This window comes from Dasypus novemcinctus, chromosome 6 (genome assembly GCF_030445035.2).
Source record: "Dasypus novemcinctus isolate mDasNov1 chromosome 6, mDasNov1.1.hap2, whole genome shotgun sequence".
Taxonomy (NCBI): Eukaryota; Metazoa; Chordata; class Mammalia; order Cingulata; family Dasypodidae; genus Dasypus; species Dasypus novemcinctus.
The window spans coordinates 51383985-51400742 of NC_080678.1; the positions used below are offsets into that span (position 1 = coordinate 51383985).

Consider the following 16758-nt stretch of genomic DNA (forward strand, 5'->3'; position numbering starts at 1 on the left):
CAAAAGCTTGACAGTGGTGTGTCTGTGAAGTATCTAACTGAAGAATATGGTGTGGGAACCACCATATATGACTTAAGAAAACAGAAAGACAGGTTATTGAAACTTTACAGTGACAGTGATAACCAAGAACTAATGAAAAATAGAAAAACATTACATGGGGCCAAAAACGAAGATCTTAATTGAATGGATTCAGCAACAAAGAAGTAAAAATATGCCACTGACTGGTTTGTTGGTCATGAAACAAGCTAGAATATACCATGAAAAACTGAACATTGAAGGTGAGTGTGAATATTCAGAAGGCTGGCTGCAGAAGCCTAAGAAGTGTCATAGTATCAAATATCTTAAAATCTGTGGTGAAAAAGCTTCTACCTATCATGACACTTCCGAAAATTACATTGATGAATTTGCTAAGATAATATCTGATGAAAACCTTAGTCCTGAACAAATTAATAATGCTGATGAAACAGCACTGTACTAGTGCTATGTTCCTAGAAAAACCTTACCAATGGCCAATGAGAGGGTACCAACAGATTTCAAGGATGCCAAGCAAAGGTTGACTGTTCTTGGGTGTGTAAATGCTGCAGGCACACACAAGATAAAGTTGGCAGTAACTGGAAAAAGCCTATATCCAAGATGTTTAAAAGGTGTGCACAATTTACCTGTGCATTATATGCAAACATGAAAGCATCAATAACAAGAGAAATCTTTTCTGACTGGTTCAATAAACACTTTGTGCCAGCAGCATGAGTTCATTGTAAGGAAGCTGGACTAGAAGACAATCGCAAAATTTTGTTCTTGGACAATTGTTCTGCATATCCCGCTCCTGAACTTCTCATGGAAACTAATGTTTTCAACATTTTCTTTCCCCCTAATGTGACATCTGTAATGCAGCCTTGTGACCAAGGAGTTCTACACTCTGAAGAGCAAGTATAAGCACTTTTTTTTTTGAACAGCATGCTTGCCTCTGTTAGCAGAGGCCTGGAAACCCAAGAGTTCCTTAAAGAATTCAGTCTTAAGGATGCCATTTACACAGTTGCTAATGCTTGGAATGATGTTGATAAGTCAACATTAACTGTTGGAGATTTGGACATGAAGGGTATCAGGAATGAAAGAAAGAGAAAAGGGAGAGTGAAAGAAAGAGAAAAAAAGAAAGAAAGAGAAAGAACGAGTGAGCTGGGATCAGGGGGTCTGTGAGTAGAGACTCATCAGACAACTTTATTGTTTACAAGGGACTCTCTATATACCCCAGTGTACGTGACAACAAGCAGGAACACATAGCCTACATGACAATAAGCAGTAACACATAGCCTACGTGACATCAAGCAGGAACATGCAGCCTTTACCCATAGTCTAAGGAATTTTAAAAAATCTTATCTCAAGGTACAAAGTCTAAGTGTTCTATTCACTACAAAAGGTATGTGCTCATCTTTTCTTTCAGCCTTTAACAGCTTCATCCCATTTGCCAGGAACTCTTAATTATCGCATTCCTTAGGTTGCAAGCATAGCCATGGAGACAGCACTAGCATGGAGACACCATGTCTCTCCTTGCGCGGCCACTGTGCCTCAGTTTCCAACATCTCCTCCTTTTTGTTTTTGTCGAGGTGACTGTGCCTGTCTTAGATTGCCCTCCTCTGAGAGTCTTACCCGTCATTGACTACCAGCCAAGCTCTCTGACTTGGGGAAATTATTGAAGTGCTTTTGCTAGCACCAGATTATTTGCATGTCCCACGGTGGTTACGCTTTGCAATTTTCATTGAAAGCACTGTCTGGCACAGGCAAGAATCATGAGCAACAGAACAAATATGATTAACCCTATTCCTAAAGCTGACAGGAAATGCTGTGATTTCCACCAATTAACTGGGTTAAATTTTGTAATATGTGAAATCATATCTGAGAAAATATCCTTATCATTGGCTACATGAATTAGATTTTGAGACATTTCTAATATTTTCCTTTGTAATTCAATTATTTCCAGAGAGATATTACTTTTATGGCCAAATAAATGATTCTTAATTTTTCCCCATTCTATATCAGATGAATTATAGGCAAGAGGAGTAATACAAAAGTTGCTTTCATTCCAATCACATTTCAATCCCCTTAACAAGTTTAAATTATACAATTGACCTCCAATATGCAAAATAGCTGATTCTAAATCATTAACCTGGTTATTTAACTGTTCATCAATGTGCTCTTGGCTATGCCACAAATCACTAGCATTTTTTATGCCAATCATGTACATATTGTTGTGTTTGTACGTTCATGTAAAGCTACCACAGCAGTAGCAGCAGCTGTAATGACTCCAATTAGTCCCAAAATGCTTATAATAAGCAGTCCAATAAAGCATTTAGTCTGTTTCAAGAATTCTTATGTAGCAATAACTGACTTTCAGAAGATGATTGCCAAATCTGCATCATTCTCATTGGTATCCAGATGCATTTTCTTCTTCTGGCCATCGCTTTGTTTCTTCATCCTGCAACACACTTTGATGTTTTCCTTTCTGGTGGAGCCTTTCTGCCTCTCCTCAGATTTCAGTGGTAGGTCCCTGGATCTTCACAAAGGCATTTGCATCAACAGTCCTAAAAGGGATGTTAGTGGAGTGGGCAGGGATATGACAGTCACTTGTTACTACTAGCAGGTATCCCAGATGTATTTTCATAGATCTCAGGGTGACTTACAACAGTCCATCATTTCTGTCTTGTTTTTAGTATTTGCAATCCACCCCTGGATAGGGATGGTAGTCTTTAGAGTGACCAGAAACTATTGGGTTAAGTCTATCACTTTTAGCAGGACCTCCTATGTTGCACACAACTGCCTTTTTCTATTGTACTTTTGGCCTCCTTCCAGAATTGCAATTAAAACCCAACGGGTACTTGTTTAGAATTTTGCTTTTGCCACAAACTCCACCCAAAGCCAATATTGGTGCTTTCTACATCCAATTCATAGGCTCAGTTAAAGTCCACAATTTACCTTCCTTTTATTATTATTTAAAGCAGCTTGCTGGAGGTTTCCCTACTTCCATGAAGGACTTTTCTCAATTACAACAATATTACAAACTCTATTAACATGAGAAAACATTGCATTCCATCAGTTATAACAGAGGGCATAGTTTTATCCCACCCAACCAAACCACATTTAGGAATTTGATAGAAAAGCAGGGACTTTGCAGCCTGTCCCAATTGTTTGCCTAGTTCAGGCTCTTAAGATAAGATACTATTGTCTCTGCTGTTTCTTTTCATTCTGAAAAAAGGATTACTGGTTAACATAATGTCATCAGTAGAGTTTCAGCCACTGATTTTTTTCTATGCAGGTAGATTATCACCATGCCAGGACAGATGGTTGGGTTATGCACACAGCCTTGGGGAAGCACTGCAAAAGTTCACTGTTGACTTTTCTAAAGGTAGGAGAATGCAGGCTGGCTTGACTTGCCTAAGGAAATACTAAAGAAAGTCTTAGCATGTTTTAAAACAAAGTGATAGTGACATAATTGGATATTCATTTCTTGCAACAAACTAGCAATATTTGGGACTGCTGCATACTACAGTGTTGTTATTTTAATTTATGATAAGAGGTTGTTTCTGTGACACATATCTTTTTATAATAATTAAAACCATAATTAACCACATTGTACTTCTGTTTAATATTATGCTGAAATATTGGTAAATTTTTACACTCTTAAGTATTCATTTTAATCTTTTACTCATACAACTTTAATTAACAGAGGGTTAAAAAATCTTTTTAATTTTATAATACTTTTAAACACTCTCTACTTAACTTATAACATATTAAATGAACTTAACTGTTTTATTACCTTAATTTTTCTTTCAAGGTAAAAAAACAAATTTTTTGTAACTAGTTTGAAATAGAAATCTACTTTTTAGGATTTGATTTTGAGAAAGCAGGTTTGAACATTATTTTCCTTTAGAAGAGATAAGACCCATTTTTCTTCAAACACTGAGGAAATGATGAGGTTAAAGCACAAGAAGCTATTTTGATAAAACAGGCTTTCTTTGTATACTGATTATTCAGGATAGAAACTTTTCATAAACTTTCACCAAAACAAACCAATGAACTGAGAGACTTTGAAAAAGGACAAAATTTTTAACTTTGATACATACTACTTGATACTAAAGCTTTTAAAACTTTATAGACAGAACCATCAAACCTTACTCAACTTTAATCATAAAAATTTATTTTCCACGAACCTTCTACACTTTCAGTATTCATTCAGGTTTTGTCCCACACTGTACTCCTTCCTACTAATCAATAATTTTATCTTTGGACAAAATCATTTCCTGTTTCCTTAACAATAAAAACACATTCCATATATCCTACATACTAAGTTACCAGGCAAACTTCTTACAATGTTTAATTACCATTAACACTAAACAAACTTGTTAAAATAATGAACTTTGCTTCACTTTAAATATTCAGTAACATGCAATACCAGAAACAGTCTTTTAGAAGCAAGTTGGCAGGGGAGGCTGGCTGCCGATAAGTTTTCCTGTTATAAAATTACTTTTTATTAGTAGTATTATCAATTCAGGTTTTGTTTAATAATGACTTTTTGGAATTAGCCATTTAAATACCTTAATTTAAACAATGCTTCATTAAACTTCTTATAATTACTTATAATTTTAAGACAAATTTTACCATCAGAGAACACATTTCCTTACTTAAAGTTACCACAATACCTTCTACAACTTGCCACATGCATTTAGGTCTCATGAGTTTATGAAAATTAGCCATCCTACTTTAGGACAAAACACACCTTTTAGAAAAAAAACTTATTAAATTTCAGTCAGCATTCCCACAAACTTTTTAAAAAAAGATTTATTTATTTATTTATTTCTCTCCCCTCCCCCCTACCCCAGTTGTCTGTTCTCTATGTCTATTTGCTGTGTCTTCTTTGTCTGCTTCTGTTGTTGTCAGCAGCATGGGAATCTGTGCTTCTTTTTGTTGCGTCATCTTGTTGTGTCAGCTCTCCATGTGTGTGGTGCCATTCCTGGGCAGGCTGCACTTTCTTTTGCGTTGGTTGGCTCTCCTTACAGGGCACACTCCTTGCACGTGGAGCTACCCTACCCAGGGACACCCCTGTGTGGCATGGCACTCCTTGCGCACATCAGCACTGTGCATGGGCCAGCTCCACACGGGTCAAGGAGGCCCAAGATTTGAACCGTGGACCTCCCATGTGGTAGATGAATGCCCTAACCACTGGGCCAAGTCTGCCACCCCTACAAAATTTTAATCTTCTTTAATATTCATTTAAGTTTTACATCCTTTATTTTATCCTGTAAAGAAAAATAAACAATTCATTTCATTCTAGGCAAGAACTATTTTTTATGATAAGACTTACAGTAATTTTGTTAATCCAGACTTAAAATTTTTATCATTGTAGAGATCTTATTAACATTTAAACTTATGTATTAATATAAGCGCTTATTTAATTTTTGGCCATTTGAATAGAGCTCTTTTAAAAATTTTTATTTATTAATTTATATCACCATCTGGAGGTATCAAAATATACACTGACATTGAACAAACAGACAAACACAAAACAATTACAACACATTAACAGAAACCTACAGTTTGCAATTGACTCATAATTCTTACTTTCTTGGTATAGCTGCTTTTAAGTTCTCCGTTATATCACAACTTAGATTTTACTTTTTAAGATTTCTTCTGGAATCCATGTTGCCTGTAACATGCAAACATTTTTATTAGTTATCAGCAATCAGTTAAGATAACTTGAGCAGCATAAATGTAGCTAAGCTCTTATATAGCAGTTTAGACAGACCGTTAACACACATTTTTGGATTACTACTCTGTAAGACTATACTGAGCACCTCAAGCTCCTGTTCTTGTTCCAATTTACTTTCTTTCATTTCAAATTTACGTATGGGCTTAGGAAATATAGTAATTTCATCTTTCTCTCCTTCTTCAGACTGTAAAGGATCTATTGCCGCTATCTGGTGGCATAAGGCCCATACTGATAATGGAATGAATTCCCGTTTTTGATATGTTCTTCATAAAGCTTTCAGTACACATCTCCACTGTTTCAAATTTAAAACATTATGCCCCTGAGGCTGAAGCCAGCAACAATGCTTTTGTATTAAAGCAAACAGTTCTAGTAATTCATAGCTTTTTACAGGCACCCCATTAACTTTCAGTAAAGTTTTTAACACTTGTGAATATGCTTCCACATGTCCCATTTAATTACCCATTACCTTGATGACTTCGTGGAAAATGTTACTTACTTAAAAGAAGACTCAAGACACACTGCTTTGGACATCACATGACCCTCGATGAGGTCTTTTCCGTGGTTCCCGATACTGATTTGGAAGACTTACTTCTTCAGGCCCCACATTGGGTGCCAGATGTTGGAGATTTGGAACCGAAGGGTATCGGGAATGAAAGAAAGAGAAAAGGGAGAGTGAAAGAAAGAGAAAAAAAGAAAGAGAAAGAAAGAACAAGCGAACTGGGATCAGGGGGTCTGCGAGTAGAGACTCATCAGACAACTTTATTGTTTACAAGGGACTCTCTATATACCCCAGTGTACGTGACAACAAGCAGGAACACATAGCCTACGTGACAATAAGCAGTAACACATAGCCTACGTGACATCAAGCAGGAACGTGCAGACTTTACCCATAGTCTAAGGAATTTTAAAAAATCTTATCTCAAGGTACAAAGTCTAAGTGTTCTATTCACTACAAAAGGTATGTGCTCATCTTTTCTTTCAGCCTTTAACAGCTTCATCCCATTTGCCAGGAACTCTTAATTACCGCATTACTTAGGTTGCAAGCATAGCCATGGAGACAGCACGTCTCTCCTTGTGAGGTCACTGTGCCTCAATTTCCAACAATTAACAAATGCCTGACAGACTTTGGACTACAGTGATGTTTGAAAATAATCTGGCTGATGAAGAGTTTGAAGAATGTAGAAATTCTAACGAGAAGAAGATGATATCAAAACTCATTATTTATGCCAAAAGTTTATCAGCTGAAAGTGTAAATAAGTTGGAAGAAACTGATATTGAAGAAATGCTAAACATTGACAATGATGCACCTGTTGTACATCCTTTGAGTGATGGGGAAATTGCTGAGATGGTGTTAAATACAGAGCAGAATGATGATAATGATAATAATGACGAAGACATTCTGAGCACAAGTGAAAAAAATCTCCATAAACCATATGGTGAAAATGTGGTTTCACCATTGATTGGTGATTGATTGCTGGCCTTGAACAGTATGCATTTATCAAAGGGGAAGAGATCATGGCAATTTACTCAATTAAAGAGAAACTGCTTAGACAGAAACTTGTGGTAAGGAGACCAATGACACTAGGAAAAGTCTTTAAAAAGTCCCTCTGTGATAATGCCTCTTGATCACTTGAAAATCTCTTTAGCTCATCATCCGATGTCCAGCACCAGCCTGGTTTCAACACTAGAGGATAACCTCTTGTCTAAGATTCTTATGCAACCATAAGTGATGAACTTTTATTGCATGTATATGTATATTGGTATTTACCTTACTTTTTATCAGTATAAATTTTAAGTTTAATAAAAATTTTCCTTAGAAATAATCACAAGCAACAAAAGATATAAGAGGCTTAGAATATGTAAGGTCTATATTTGTCCCCATATTTTATGTAAATAAATTGTAATATTATTTATGATCTTTATTCCACTTAGTGTGAATATTCATATACTTCTCTGCCAAAATAGTAATATATATTATTATAGGGTGTGGCCCCAGACCCACTTGGGGTTACAAAATATATAGTCTAATTTATTTCTAAATTCCAGAACCTTCTCACGTACAAAACATTTCTGGCCCCCAGGGTTTTGGATAAGGGATTGTGTGGACCTGTAGTACTACCTGTGGAGGGTCATTTTGAAGATCCAATGAGATGATCAATGTAAAGTGCTTGGCACAAAGTAAATGTTCATTAAATGTAATTATTATTATTATTCCATTCCTGTACTATTAAAATATGGAGATACGTTCTCTCTGATATTGAAGCTAATAAGTCGGCCTAACATAAATAATAACAAGTATTATTCAAAAATTATTAAAAAAATAATTATCACCCTAAAAGGTGCTTTGATAATGTGCTGCTGATAATATATACTAGAGTATCTCCAAATCTTTATCCAAAAGGTGGAAGTGTCTCCCAAGTCCAAGGATAGAATATACTAATTGCATGTTCATAAAATGCATATGCCTTTAGTTAGCCCTTGTTTCATTCACCAAAGAAAAATAATTATTTATTATCTGCCCAAACCGGTATTCTGTTTTATAAATAAAGCTATTATTAGCTTAAAGACTATAAATTGATTCCTTAAAATCTCGTCTCCTTTGTTTAGTTTCCTTGTAATGTTTCTTCATTTAAAACATAACATTTATTACTTTTCTTTGATTATAAATGGCATACATGGTTATTGTAGGAAACATGGCAAGTATTATGCATAAAGAAGAAAATAAACTCCATGCTAATCTTACAACTACTAATAATTGTAATTATCGCTCTTAACATTTAGTTACTTTCAAAGCTCTATATCATGCTAATCTGTAAGTCCTATGAAGGCAGAGGCTAAGTCCTTTTTTTTTTTAAGATTTATTTTTTATTTATTTTTCTCCCCTCCCCCCCAGTTGTCTGCTGTCTGTGTGCATTCGCTGTGTGTTCTTCTGTGATCGCTTCTATCCTTATCAGCTGCACCGGGAATCTGTGTTTCTTTTTATTGCATCATCTTGCTGTGTCAGCTCTCTGTGTATGCGGCACCATTCTTGGGCAGGCTGCACTTTCTTTCGTGCTGGACGGCTCTCCTTATGGGGCACACTCCTTGTGCATGGGGCTCCCCTACGTGGGGAGGACACCCCTGCATGGCATGGCACTCCTTGAGCACATCAGCGCTGTGCATGGGCCAGCTCCACACGGGTCAAGGAGGTCTGGGGTTTGAACCGCGGACCTCCTATGTGGTAGGCGGACGCCCTATCCATTGGGCCAAGTCCGCTTCCTGAGACTATGTCCATTTATTCCTGTTCTCTACCTTGTCCTCTGCATCTCACAATAGTAGGCATATAACAAGTTTAATGAAAACATACAATGTGTACATGCAGAGATCAAATTGTATTTACAGATTTTTTGGGCCAGATATATATATTTTTTAACACTGTATTGTGAGCATTTGTCCATATCAATCCTATTTGATTTGACAAAATCAGATATTCTATACTGTATTCAGTAAATCCTCTTTCTTTCTGGGACTTACTGCTCTCAGACCCTAGGGTGAACATTAATTATCTTGCAGTCCCTCTGTCAAAGCAGCCTTCCTATCTCTATTGTCTACACCAATCCCCCATCATACCTGCCCTCTCATTTCTCATTAGATCAGGTAATGATAACAGCTCTGATAGCTAATCTTATATATATAATAAAACCCTTGCAATAATGTGAACTCATATAACCTGACTGGTGATTGGATCCCCCTTTCCACCCAGCGTTGTTCTCGGATTGGGGAAAGGTAAAGTTGTGTGGGGAAAGAGTACCAGAGGGGAAAGAAACAGCAGGCAACTCCATCTTGGTGGAGGGTGGGTCTCGTGTTCTCATTATTGTCCATTCTGGTTTTTCAGGATCAGTCATTGAAACATTCCTACTAACTGGGAGATACCTGAAGTCATTGTGCTGCACTGGAAATCTCAGTCACACACATGGTTAAAAGTCTGCCATGCTGATATTTAAGGCAGGGTGGACAAGTGGCCACAAAGTGATGCTAAACTTTGTATCATAAACCAGATACCATGTGACTGAATTTTACCATGTTATGGCAGGCTTTTTCTGCACTTACAAATTCTAATGATTAGTGTTTTCCTTCCTCTCCCAAACAATATACTTTCTATTAGCCATTAATTCCTCTATCTAGGGGTAATAATATATGTCATCTACAATGTGAATTCCAATTAAATGTTAGTGGCAGCCTGAAGTTTGAGAATTCAGAGATAGGCCCTGGCTCAATCAGCCAGTGTGTGCTGATTATTTTTTGATGTCTGCCATTGGTACAGAAAGTGGAAATGGCAGAATATGTATCATATATTCCTCATGGGGAGGCCTTACCTTTTTCTCTTTCGGCTTTTATTCAGACCTCCTCTATCAGGTTAATTAGTTTAATATATAGATGCTCTTGCCATCTCACATTCTCATACTGCATCATCTTGCTCCAGATATGAACAGGACTCCTTTTCTTTGGCATGCATGTAAGACATTTATGTACATATCAGGCACAATTAAAAAGATACAGGGACGCAGATTTGACCGAACGAATAGGGCCTCTGCCTACCACATGGGAGGTCCAAGGTTCAAACCCTGGGCCTCCTGATCCGTGTGATGAGTTGGCCCTCACACAGTGCTGATGTGCGCAAGGAGTGCCCTGCCATGCAGGGGTGTCCCCGGCGTGGGGGAGCCCTATGCACAAGGAGTGCGCCCCGTAAGGAGAGCCACCCAGCGTGAAAAAAGTGCAGCCTGCCCAGGAATGGCACCGCACACACAGAGAGCTGATGCAGCAAGATGACGCAACAAAAAGAGACACAGATTCCGGGTACCACTGACGAGAATACAAACAGACACCGAAGAACACACAGCGAATGGACACAGAGGGCAGACACCTTGGGGGGGTGGGGGCGGGGAAGGGGAATAAGTAAATAAAAAAAAAAGATATGATGCTAGATCAAGAAGGCAAGCTTGAGGTCTCCATCCCCCCCAACACACACACACATACATGCGCAGAATATTTGAACAATTAGCAAGAAATGACAGAAGCATCTTTCTCAAAGCTCCATAAAACGGTTAAAGGACTGCAATAACAGGGTGAGCACTGATTCAAGAAAGAGGCTACTTGAAAGTTTTACATTCTTGTAGCACCCTGACCGCCCCTCCCTCATCTCCTCACCAGCTGACCTGGAGCTGTCGCACGCAGCCGTTGTGTTTGCCTGGTCCTGGTTCTTAGGGAGCAGAGTTACTTTTTTTTTTTAAAGATTTATTTTTTTTATTTCTCTCCCCGTCCCATTGTCTGTTCTCTGTGTCCATTTGCTGTGTGTTCTTGTTTTTGTCTGCTTCTATTGTCAGCAGCACAGGAATCTGTGTTTCTTTTTGTTGTGTCATCTTGTTGTGTCAGCTCTCCATGTGTGCAGCACCATTCCTGGGCAGGCTGCACTTTCTTTCGCGCTGGGTGGCTCTCCTTACGGGGCGCGCTTGCAAGTGGGGCTCCCCTACGCGGGGACACCCCTGCGTGGCACGGCACTCCTTGCACGCATCAGCACTGCGCATGGGCCAGCTCCACACGGGTCAAGGAGGCCCAGGGTTTGAACTGCGGACCTCCCATGTGGTAGGCGGATGCCCTATCCACTGGGCCAAGTCCGCTTTCCCAGAGTAACTCTTGTGCACAAACTGGGAGCATGTGTGTCAGGCCCAATCTGTTTAGTGGTGGCTGAAGGGACTTGCTGTCCCAGAACTTATGTGTGTGGGCCACTCACAGAGCTGTACTACAGAACATGGGGCAAGGGATTGTTGGCCATAGGACATACAGTGTGGGCCTGGGACTGTAAAGAAACTGTTTCTTAGGGAAGAGGGAGCGTGTATATCCATGTTAAACAGGAATTCCCAGGGCCACATGTGCATGCCCAAGGTGTGTTCATAGAAAGGATCAAGGTGGCTCCTTACGCTCTGACCTCGAGCTATTCTCTAAACTCATTGTATGGTTAAGCTCTGAAGGCGCGCACTTCCACAGGTCGATCTGCAAAAATTGGGAAAGGTGTTTTCTTTCTTTACTTCCTTCTTTCCTTCCTTCTTTCCTTCTTTCCTTCCTTCTTTCCTTCTTTCCTTCCTTCTTTCCTTCCTTTCTTTCCTCCTTCCTTTCTTTCCTCCTTCCTTCCTTCCTTGCTTCCTTCCTTCTTTCCTTCCTTCCTTTCCTTTTCTTTCTTTCCTTTCTTTCCTTTCATTTATTTATTTGTTAGCTCCTGGCATTCAAGGAAAGTTCTGTCATAACACTAGCTGAATACAAGCTTAAGGAATAGATGCCTCCGAGTCTAAAATCAAGTGATAAAATATCAAAGATTACAATTAAAAATAAGCAAACAAAAAAAAAAAAACAGGAAGTGATGACCCAGGCAAATGAGAAGATTAAAACTTAGAAATCATCAGCGAAGAGGATTAGATCTGGGACGTTCCAGGCAAAGACCTTAAAAAATGTTCTTAACTATGCTCAAAGAGCTAAAGGAAAATGGGAGAAGAACTACAGGAAATCAAGGAAATGATAGATTAACACATAGAGAATATCAATAAGGAGATAAAAATTATGAAAAGAGCTTCAAACAGAGCTGAAGACCACAGTAACAGAAATTTTAAATTCCTTAGAGGGGTTCAAGAGCAGATTGGAACTGACAAAAGAAAGACTCAATTAATTTGAAGATAAGACAACTGAAATCATGCAGTCTGAGGAGCAGAAGGTGGAAAGAATGAAGAAAAATGAACAGAGCCTTAGGAACCTATGGTACACCATCAAACATACAGCTGTAGGAGTTTCAGAAGGAGAAGAAAAAGAAAGGGTCTGAGAGAATATTTAAGAAATATTGACTGAAAACTTCCCAAATTTAATGAAAGACATTAATATACACATACACAATGCTCAATGAACTCCAAACAGGATAGACCCAAATGAGGCCACACTGCATCATGTTATAATCAAACTGTTAAATACCAAAGATAGAGAATTCTGAAAGCTGCAAGAGAGAAACAACTTGTCACATACAAGAGGGCCTCAATAAGATTAAGTACCAATTTCTCATCAGAAACCAGGGAGGCAGGAAAGGCAGTGGGAAGACATATTTACAGTGCTGAAAACAAAAAATACCAGCAAAGAGTTCTGTATCTGGCAAAACTGTCTTTCAAAAATGAGGGTGGGATTAAGACATTCCCAGATACACAAAAGCTGAGGGACTTCATCACCATTAGACTGGCCCTACAAGAATAAATATTTGTATGCCAATGTTCATAGCAGCATTATTCATGATTGCCAAAAGATGGAAACAACCCAAGTGTCTATCAACTGATGAAAAGAGAAACAAAATGTGGTATATATACAGAATGGAATATTATTCAGCCATAAAAAGGAATGAATTTCTGATATATGTGACAACATGGATTAACCTTGAAGACATTATATTGAGGGAAACAAGCCAAACACAAAAGAACAAATATTGTATGATATAACTGTTATAAAATAATTAGAATAAGCAAATTCATAGAGTTGGGAACTAGAATATAAATTACCAGTGGTTGGGATGGTGGTAGGGAATGGGGAATTAATGCTCAAATTATACAAAGTTTCTGTTTAGGGTGATGGAAAAGTTTTGATAATCAGTGGTGGTGATGGTAGCACAACATTATGAACATAATTAACAGCACTAAATTGTATATTTGAATGTGGTTAAAGGGGGAAATTTTAAGTTGAATGTATGTTACTAGAATAAAAATTTTTAAAAAGAGAAATAGATTTCTCTTCCCAAGACATCTATATAATGGAAAACTGTCATAATACAATGATTTTGTCAGCACAAAACATTTTCTTTTATCTGCCAGAAAATTGAAAATACAAATGATATCTAAGGTGTAAATAGCTCTGTCATATATCTGGTACCACTGAGCATAAAACCATCTGGACAAAAGAACATGGCAACCTATTTGAGACAACACAGAATGGAGAGCAGATTAGAAAGCTGATATAGATGTCCTTAAAGTCACTTACTTTTAGTTCAGACGTAATTTTAACAAGTAAAGAACTTTAACAAGTAAATGGGAGAGAAAAGATTTTTTTAACTTTTCATTTTGAAATAATTTCAGACTTAATGGTAAATATACAAAACAACACAAAAGTAAACCCACCACCAGAAAACCAGTAACAGTTCTCATATAGCCTTCACTCAGCTTCCCAAATGTTAAGACCTTACGTAATAATAGTACAATTATGAAAACCAGGAAATTAACTTTGGTACCTTACTATTAACTAATTTATAGACCATATTCAAATTTTGTTAATTGTGCACTAATGTTATTTTTATGGCCTTGGATCCAATACAGGATTACACATTTTATTTTCTTGTCATATTTCCTTAATCTCCTTCAATCTGAGAGAGTTCCTAATTTTTGTCTTTCATCACACTGATACTTTTGAAGAGTATTGACAAGTTCATTTGTAAACTGTCCTTCAATTCCGATGTGCCTGATGTCTTCATGATTAAATTCAGGTTATACATTTAGACAATACCACCGAAGTGATGCTGTGCCCCTCACAGTGCATCATTTCAAAAGGCACATAGATGATATGTGGTGGTATCTAACTTGTTTCTCCTTGTAAATTTATTCTTATTCTCTTTGTAATTAATAAGTATCTTGTGTGAAGATATTTTAAGAGTATACATATATCCTTTTTCTCATCATACTTTAGCCCACTAATTTTAGCATCCCTTGATGATTCCTGCTACAGCAATTATTACTGTGATGGGGGCAAAATAGCGAGACCAAGATTTGAGCTTTAGAATAAAGTTTGGAAAGAGTCCCCAGAAGTAGGTGATGGTCTTGCAATCTGACAGTATAATGTGGTGACTTAAGAGCAGGAATTTTGTAATCAGACAAATCCAAGTTCAAATCTTGGTTACACTGTATTAACTCTGTGATTGTAAGCAAAATAGTTAACTTCTCTGAGCATTAGTTCTCTCATTGGTAAAGAGGGGATTATGACATCTTTCAGAGTTTTTTGATGATTAAAGAATATAAAGTATTTTTTATAGTTCCTGGCACATAATAAACTCTCAGTAAATGCTAGCTATTATTATAACAGTAATGATTATTAATATTGTAGCAATCATCTGCAGAGAAGAAACCAAAGTTACTTCCTTGGCATAGTTACTTATATAAAAAGGCCCCTTCTTCCACCTTCCTCCTTCCTTCCTTCCTTGCTTATTTTCTTTCTGCCTTTTATAAAATCTATCTGGAAAGATTATACTTTGATACACCAGTGGGCAAGAAACAGATTGAACATACACACAGATACACACACATACATCATATGCCCAGCATTATGGATATGATGACAGGAAAGAATGCAGAGATAAAAGTTCATATAAAAATAATATCTAGTATTATTGATCACTATGACAGATACTGCTGGTTTCTTATCCAGTAACCAATCTTCCATTCATAGTAATAGAACTCTGCTATAAAGGTAGATGGAAATGTGCCCAGCTTAAAACAAAACAACCCCAGAAACAGCTTGATTTTCCAAATTCCCTTGCAAACAAGGGTAGCTGGTATGGCCAATTAGAAGTCTGCTAGGTGTGACTTCTAAGAAAGGTATTAAAATTTCCCTCCATATGTCATTTAAAATTTTTTGACTCATTGCAATATTTTCCTTCAAAGAGATGTTTATCATATATTTTTCCTTTTTTTTTAATTAGGGAAGTTGTGCGCTTACAAAACATCATGCATAGTGTGCAGAATTCCCATACATAATCCCTCTACCAATACCTTACATTATTGTGGGACATTTGTTGCAGATTATGAAAAAAGCTATTAAATATTGATAAAAGAGGCATACGTACCTGACATATGCCTTTTAATCTTTCCTCTTCTTCCTTTTTCCTGTCTGGAATTCAGAAGCAATGTTTGGAGATGCAGCAGCTACCTTGTGACCTAAGGGCTAAAAGCCACACACTAAAGATAGAAAAGTAGAAAAACGGAAGGATTTTGGTTCCTTGAGTAGCTGTTATTCTCTTTTTTTCCAAAATGAGGAAACTGAGGCTCAGACACGTTAAACAAATTATCCATTATCAATTAGCTATTAAGCAATGACGTTGGGATTCGGATCCACGATGACTCCAAAGTCATCTTTTTTCCGCTATACTGCAAAGCTTCCTGAAGATGAACAGAAAAGTTGGTACAAAAGTAATGGCAGTTTTTGTTGAAATTTCCCATTTGATATTGGCATACATTCTTAAATAAATGTGGTTATGTTGTACATAATTTTAATGTGCATTTCTCACTTTGTCTTTTTTTTTTTTAAGGTTTTTGAGTTTAAGGGCATTGTTTTTTTGTGTATGTGGCTTTTTAAATTTATTACACCCCCCTCCCCCACCCCCGCTTGCAGCTTGCTTGCTGTCTGCTCTCTGTGTCCATTCTCTGCGGGATCGTCTGCTTTTTTGCTCGTCTCCCTTTTTTTGTTACGGCACCTTGCTGGCTTGGCTCTCCGTGGCACTTGCAGACCAGGCGGCACTCTGCGGCACTTGCGGGCCAGTGGCTCTCTGCGGCATGTGGATGAGCCTGCCTTCACAAGGAGGCCCCAGGATGTGAACCCAAGGCCTCTCATATGGTAGACAGGAGCCCAACTGATTGAGTCACAGCCACTTCCCACTTTATGTCTTTTTGCTAATGACTTATTATTTGCTGTTTATTTTATATTTATTTTAGACTACAGACATGATGTTAGGCAAAAAAGCAAATTTGAGTGATTTTCTTATTTGAGTTCAAAATGGGTTGTAAAGCGGTGGAGACAACTTGCAACATCAACAACATATTTGGCCCAGAAACTGCTAACAAATGTACAGTGCAGTGGTGGTTCAAGAAGTTTTGCAAAGGAGACAAGAGGCCTGAAGATGAGAAACATAGTGGCCAGACATCGGAGGTTGACAATGACCAATTGAGGGCAGTCAT

At 37.7% G+C, this 16758-nt stretch overlaps 1 long non-coding RNA gene across 1 annotated transcript; it reads right to left on the reverse strand.

The window, feature by feature from the left end:
• Window positions 1-1005: 1005 nt before the first annotated feature.
• On the reverse strand, window positions 1006-16528 carry LOC105746394 (uncharacterized). Its single transcript, XR_001118781.4, has 4 exons — window positions 15651-16528; window positions 6255-6349; window positions 5611-5695; window positions 1006-5288 (listed from the first exon to the last, which is right to left on the reverse strand). It is a non-coding gene; the product is annotated as an uncharacterized lncRNA (long non-coding RNA).
• Between the last annotated feature and the right edge of the window lie 230 nt (window positions 16529-16758).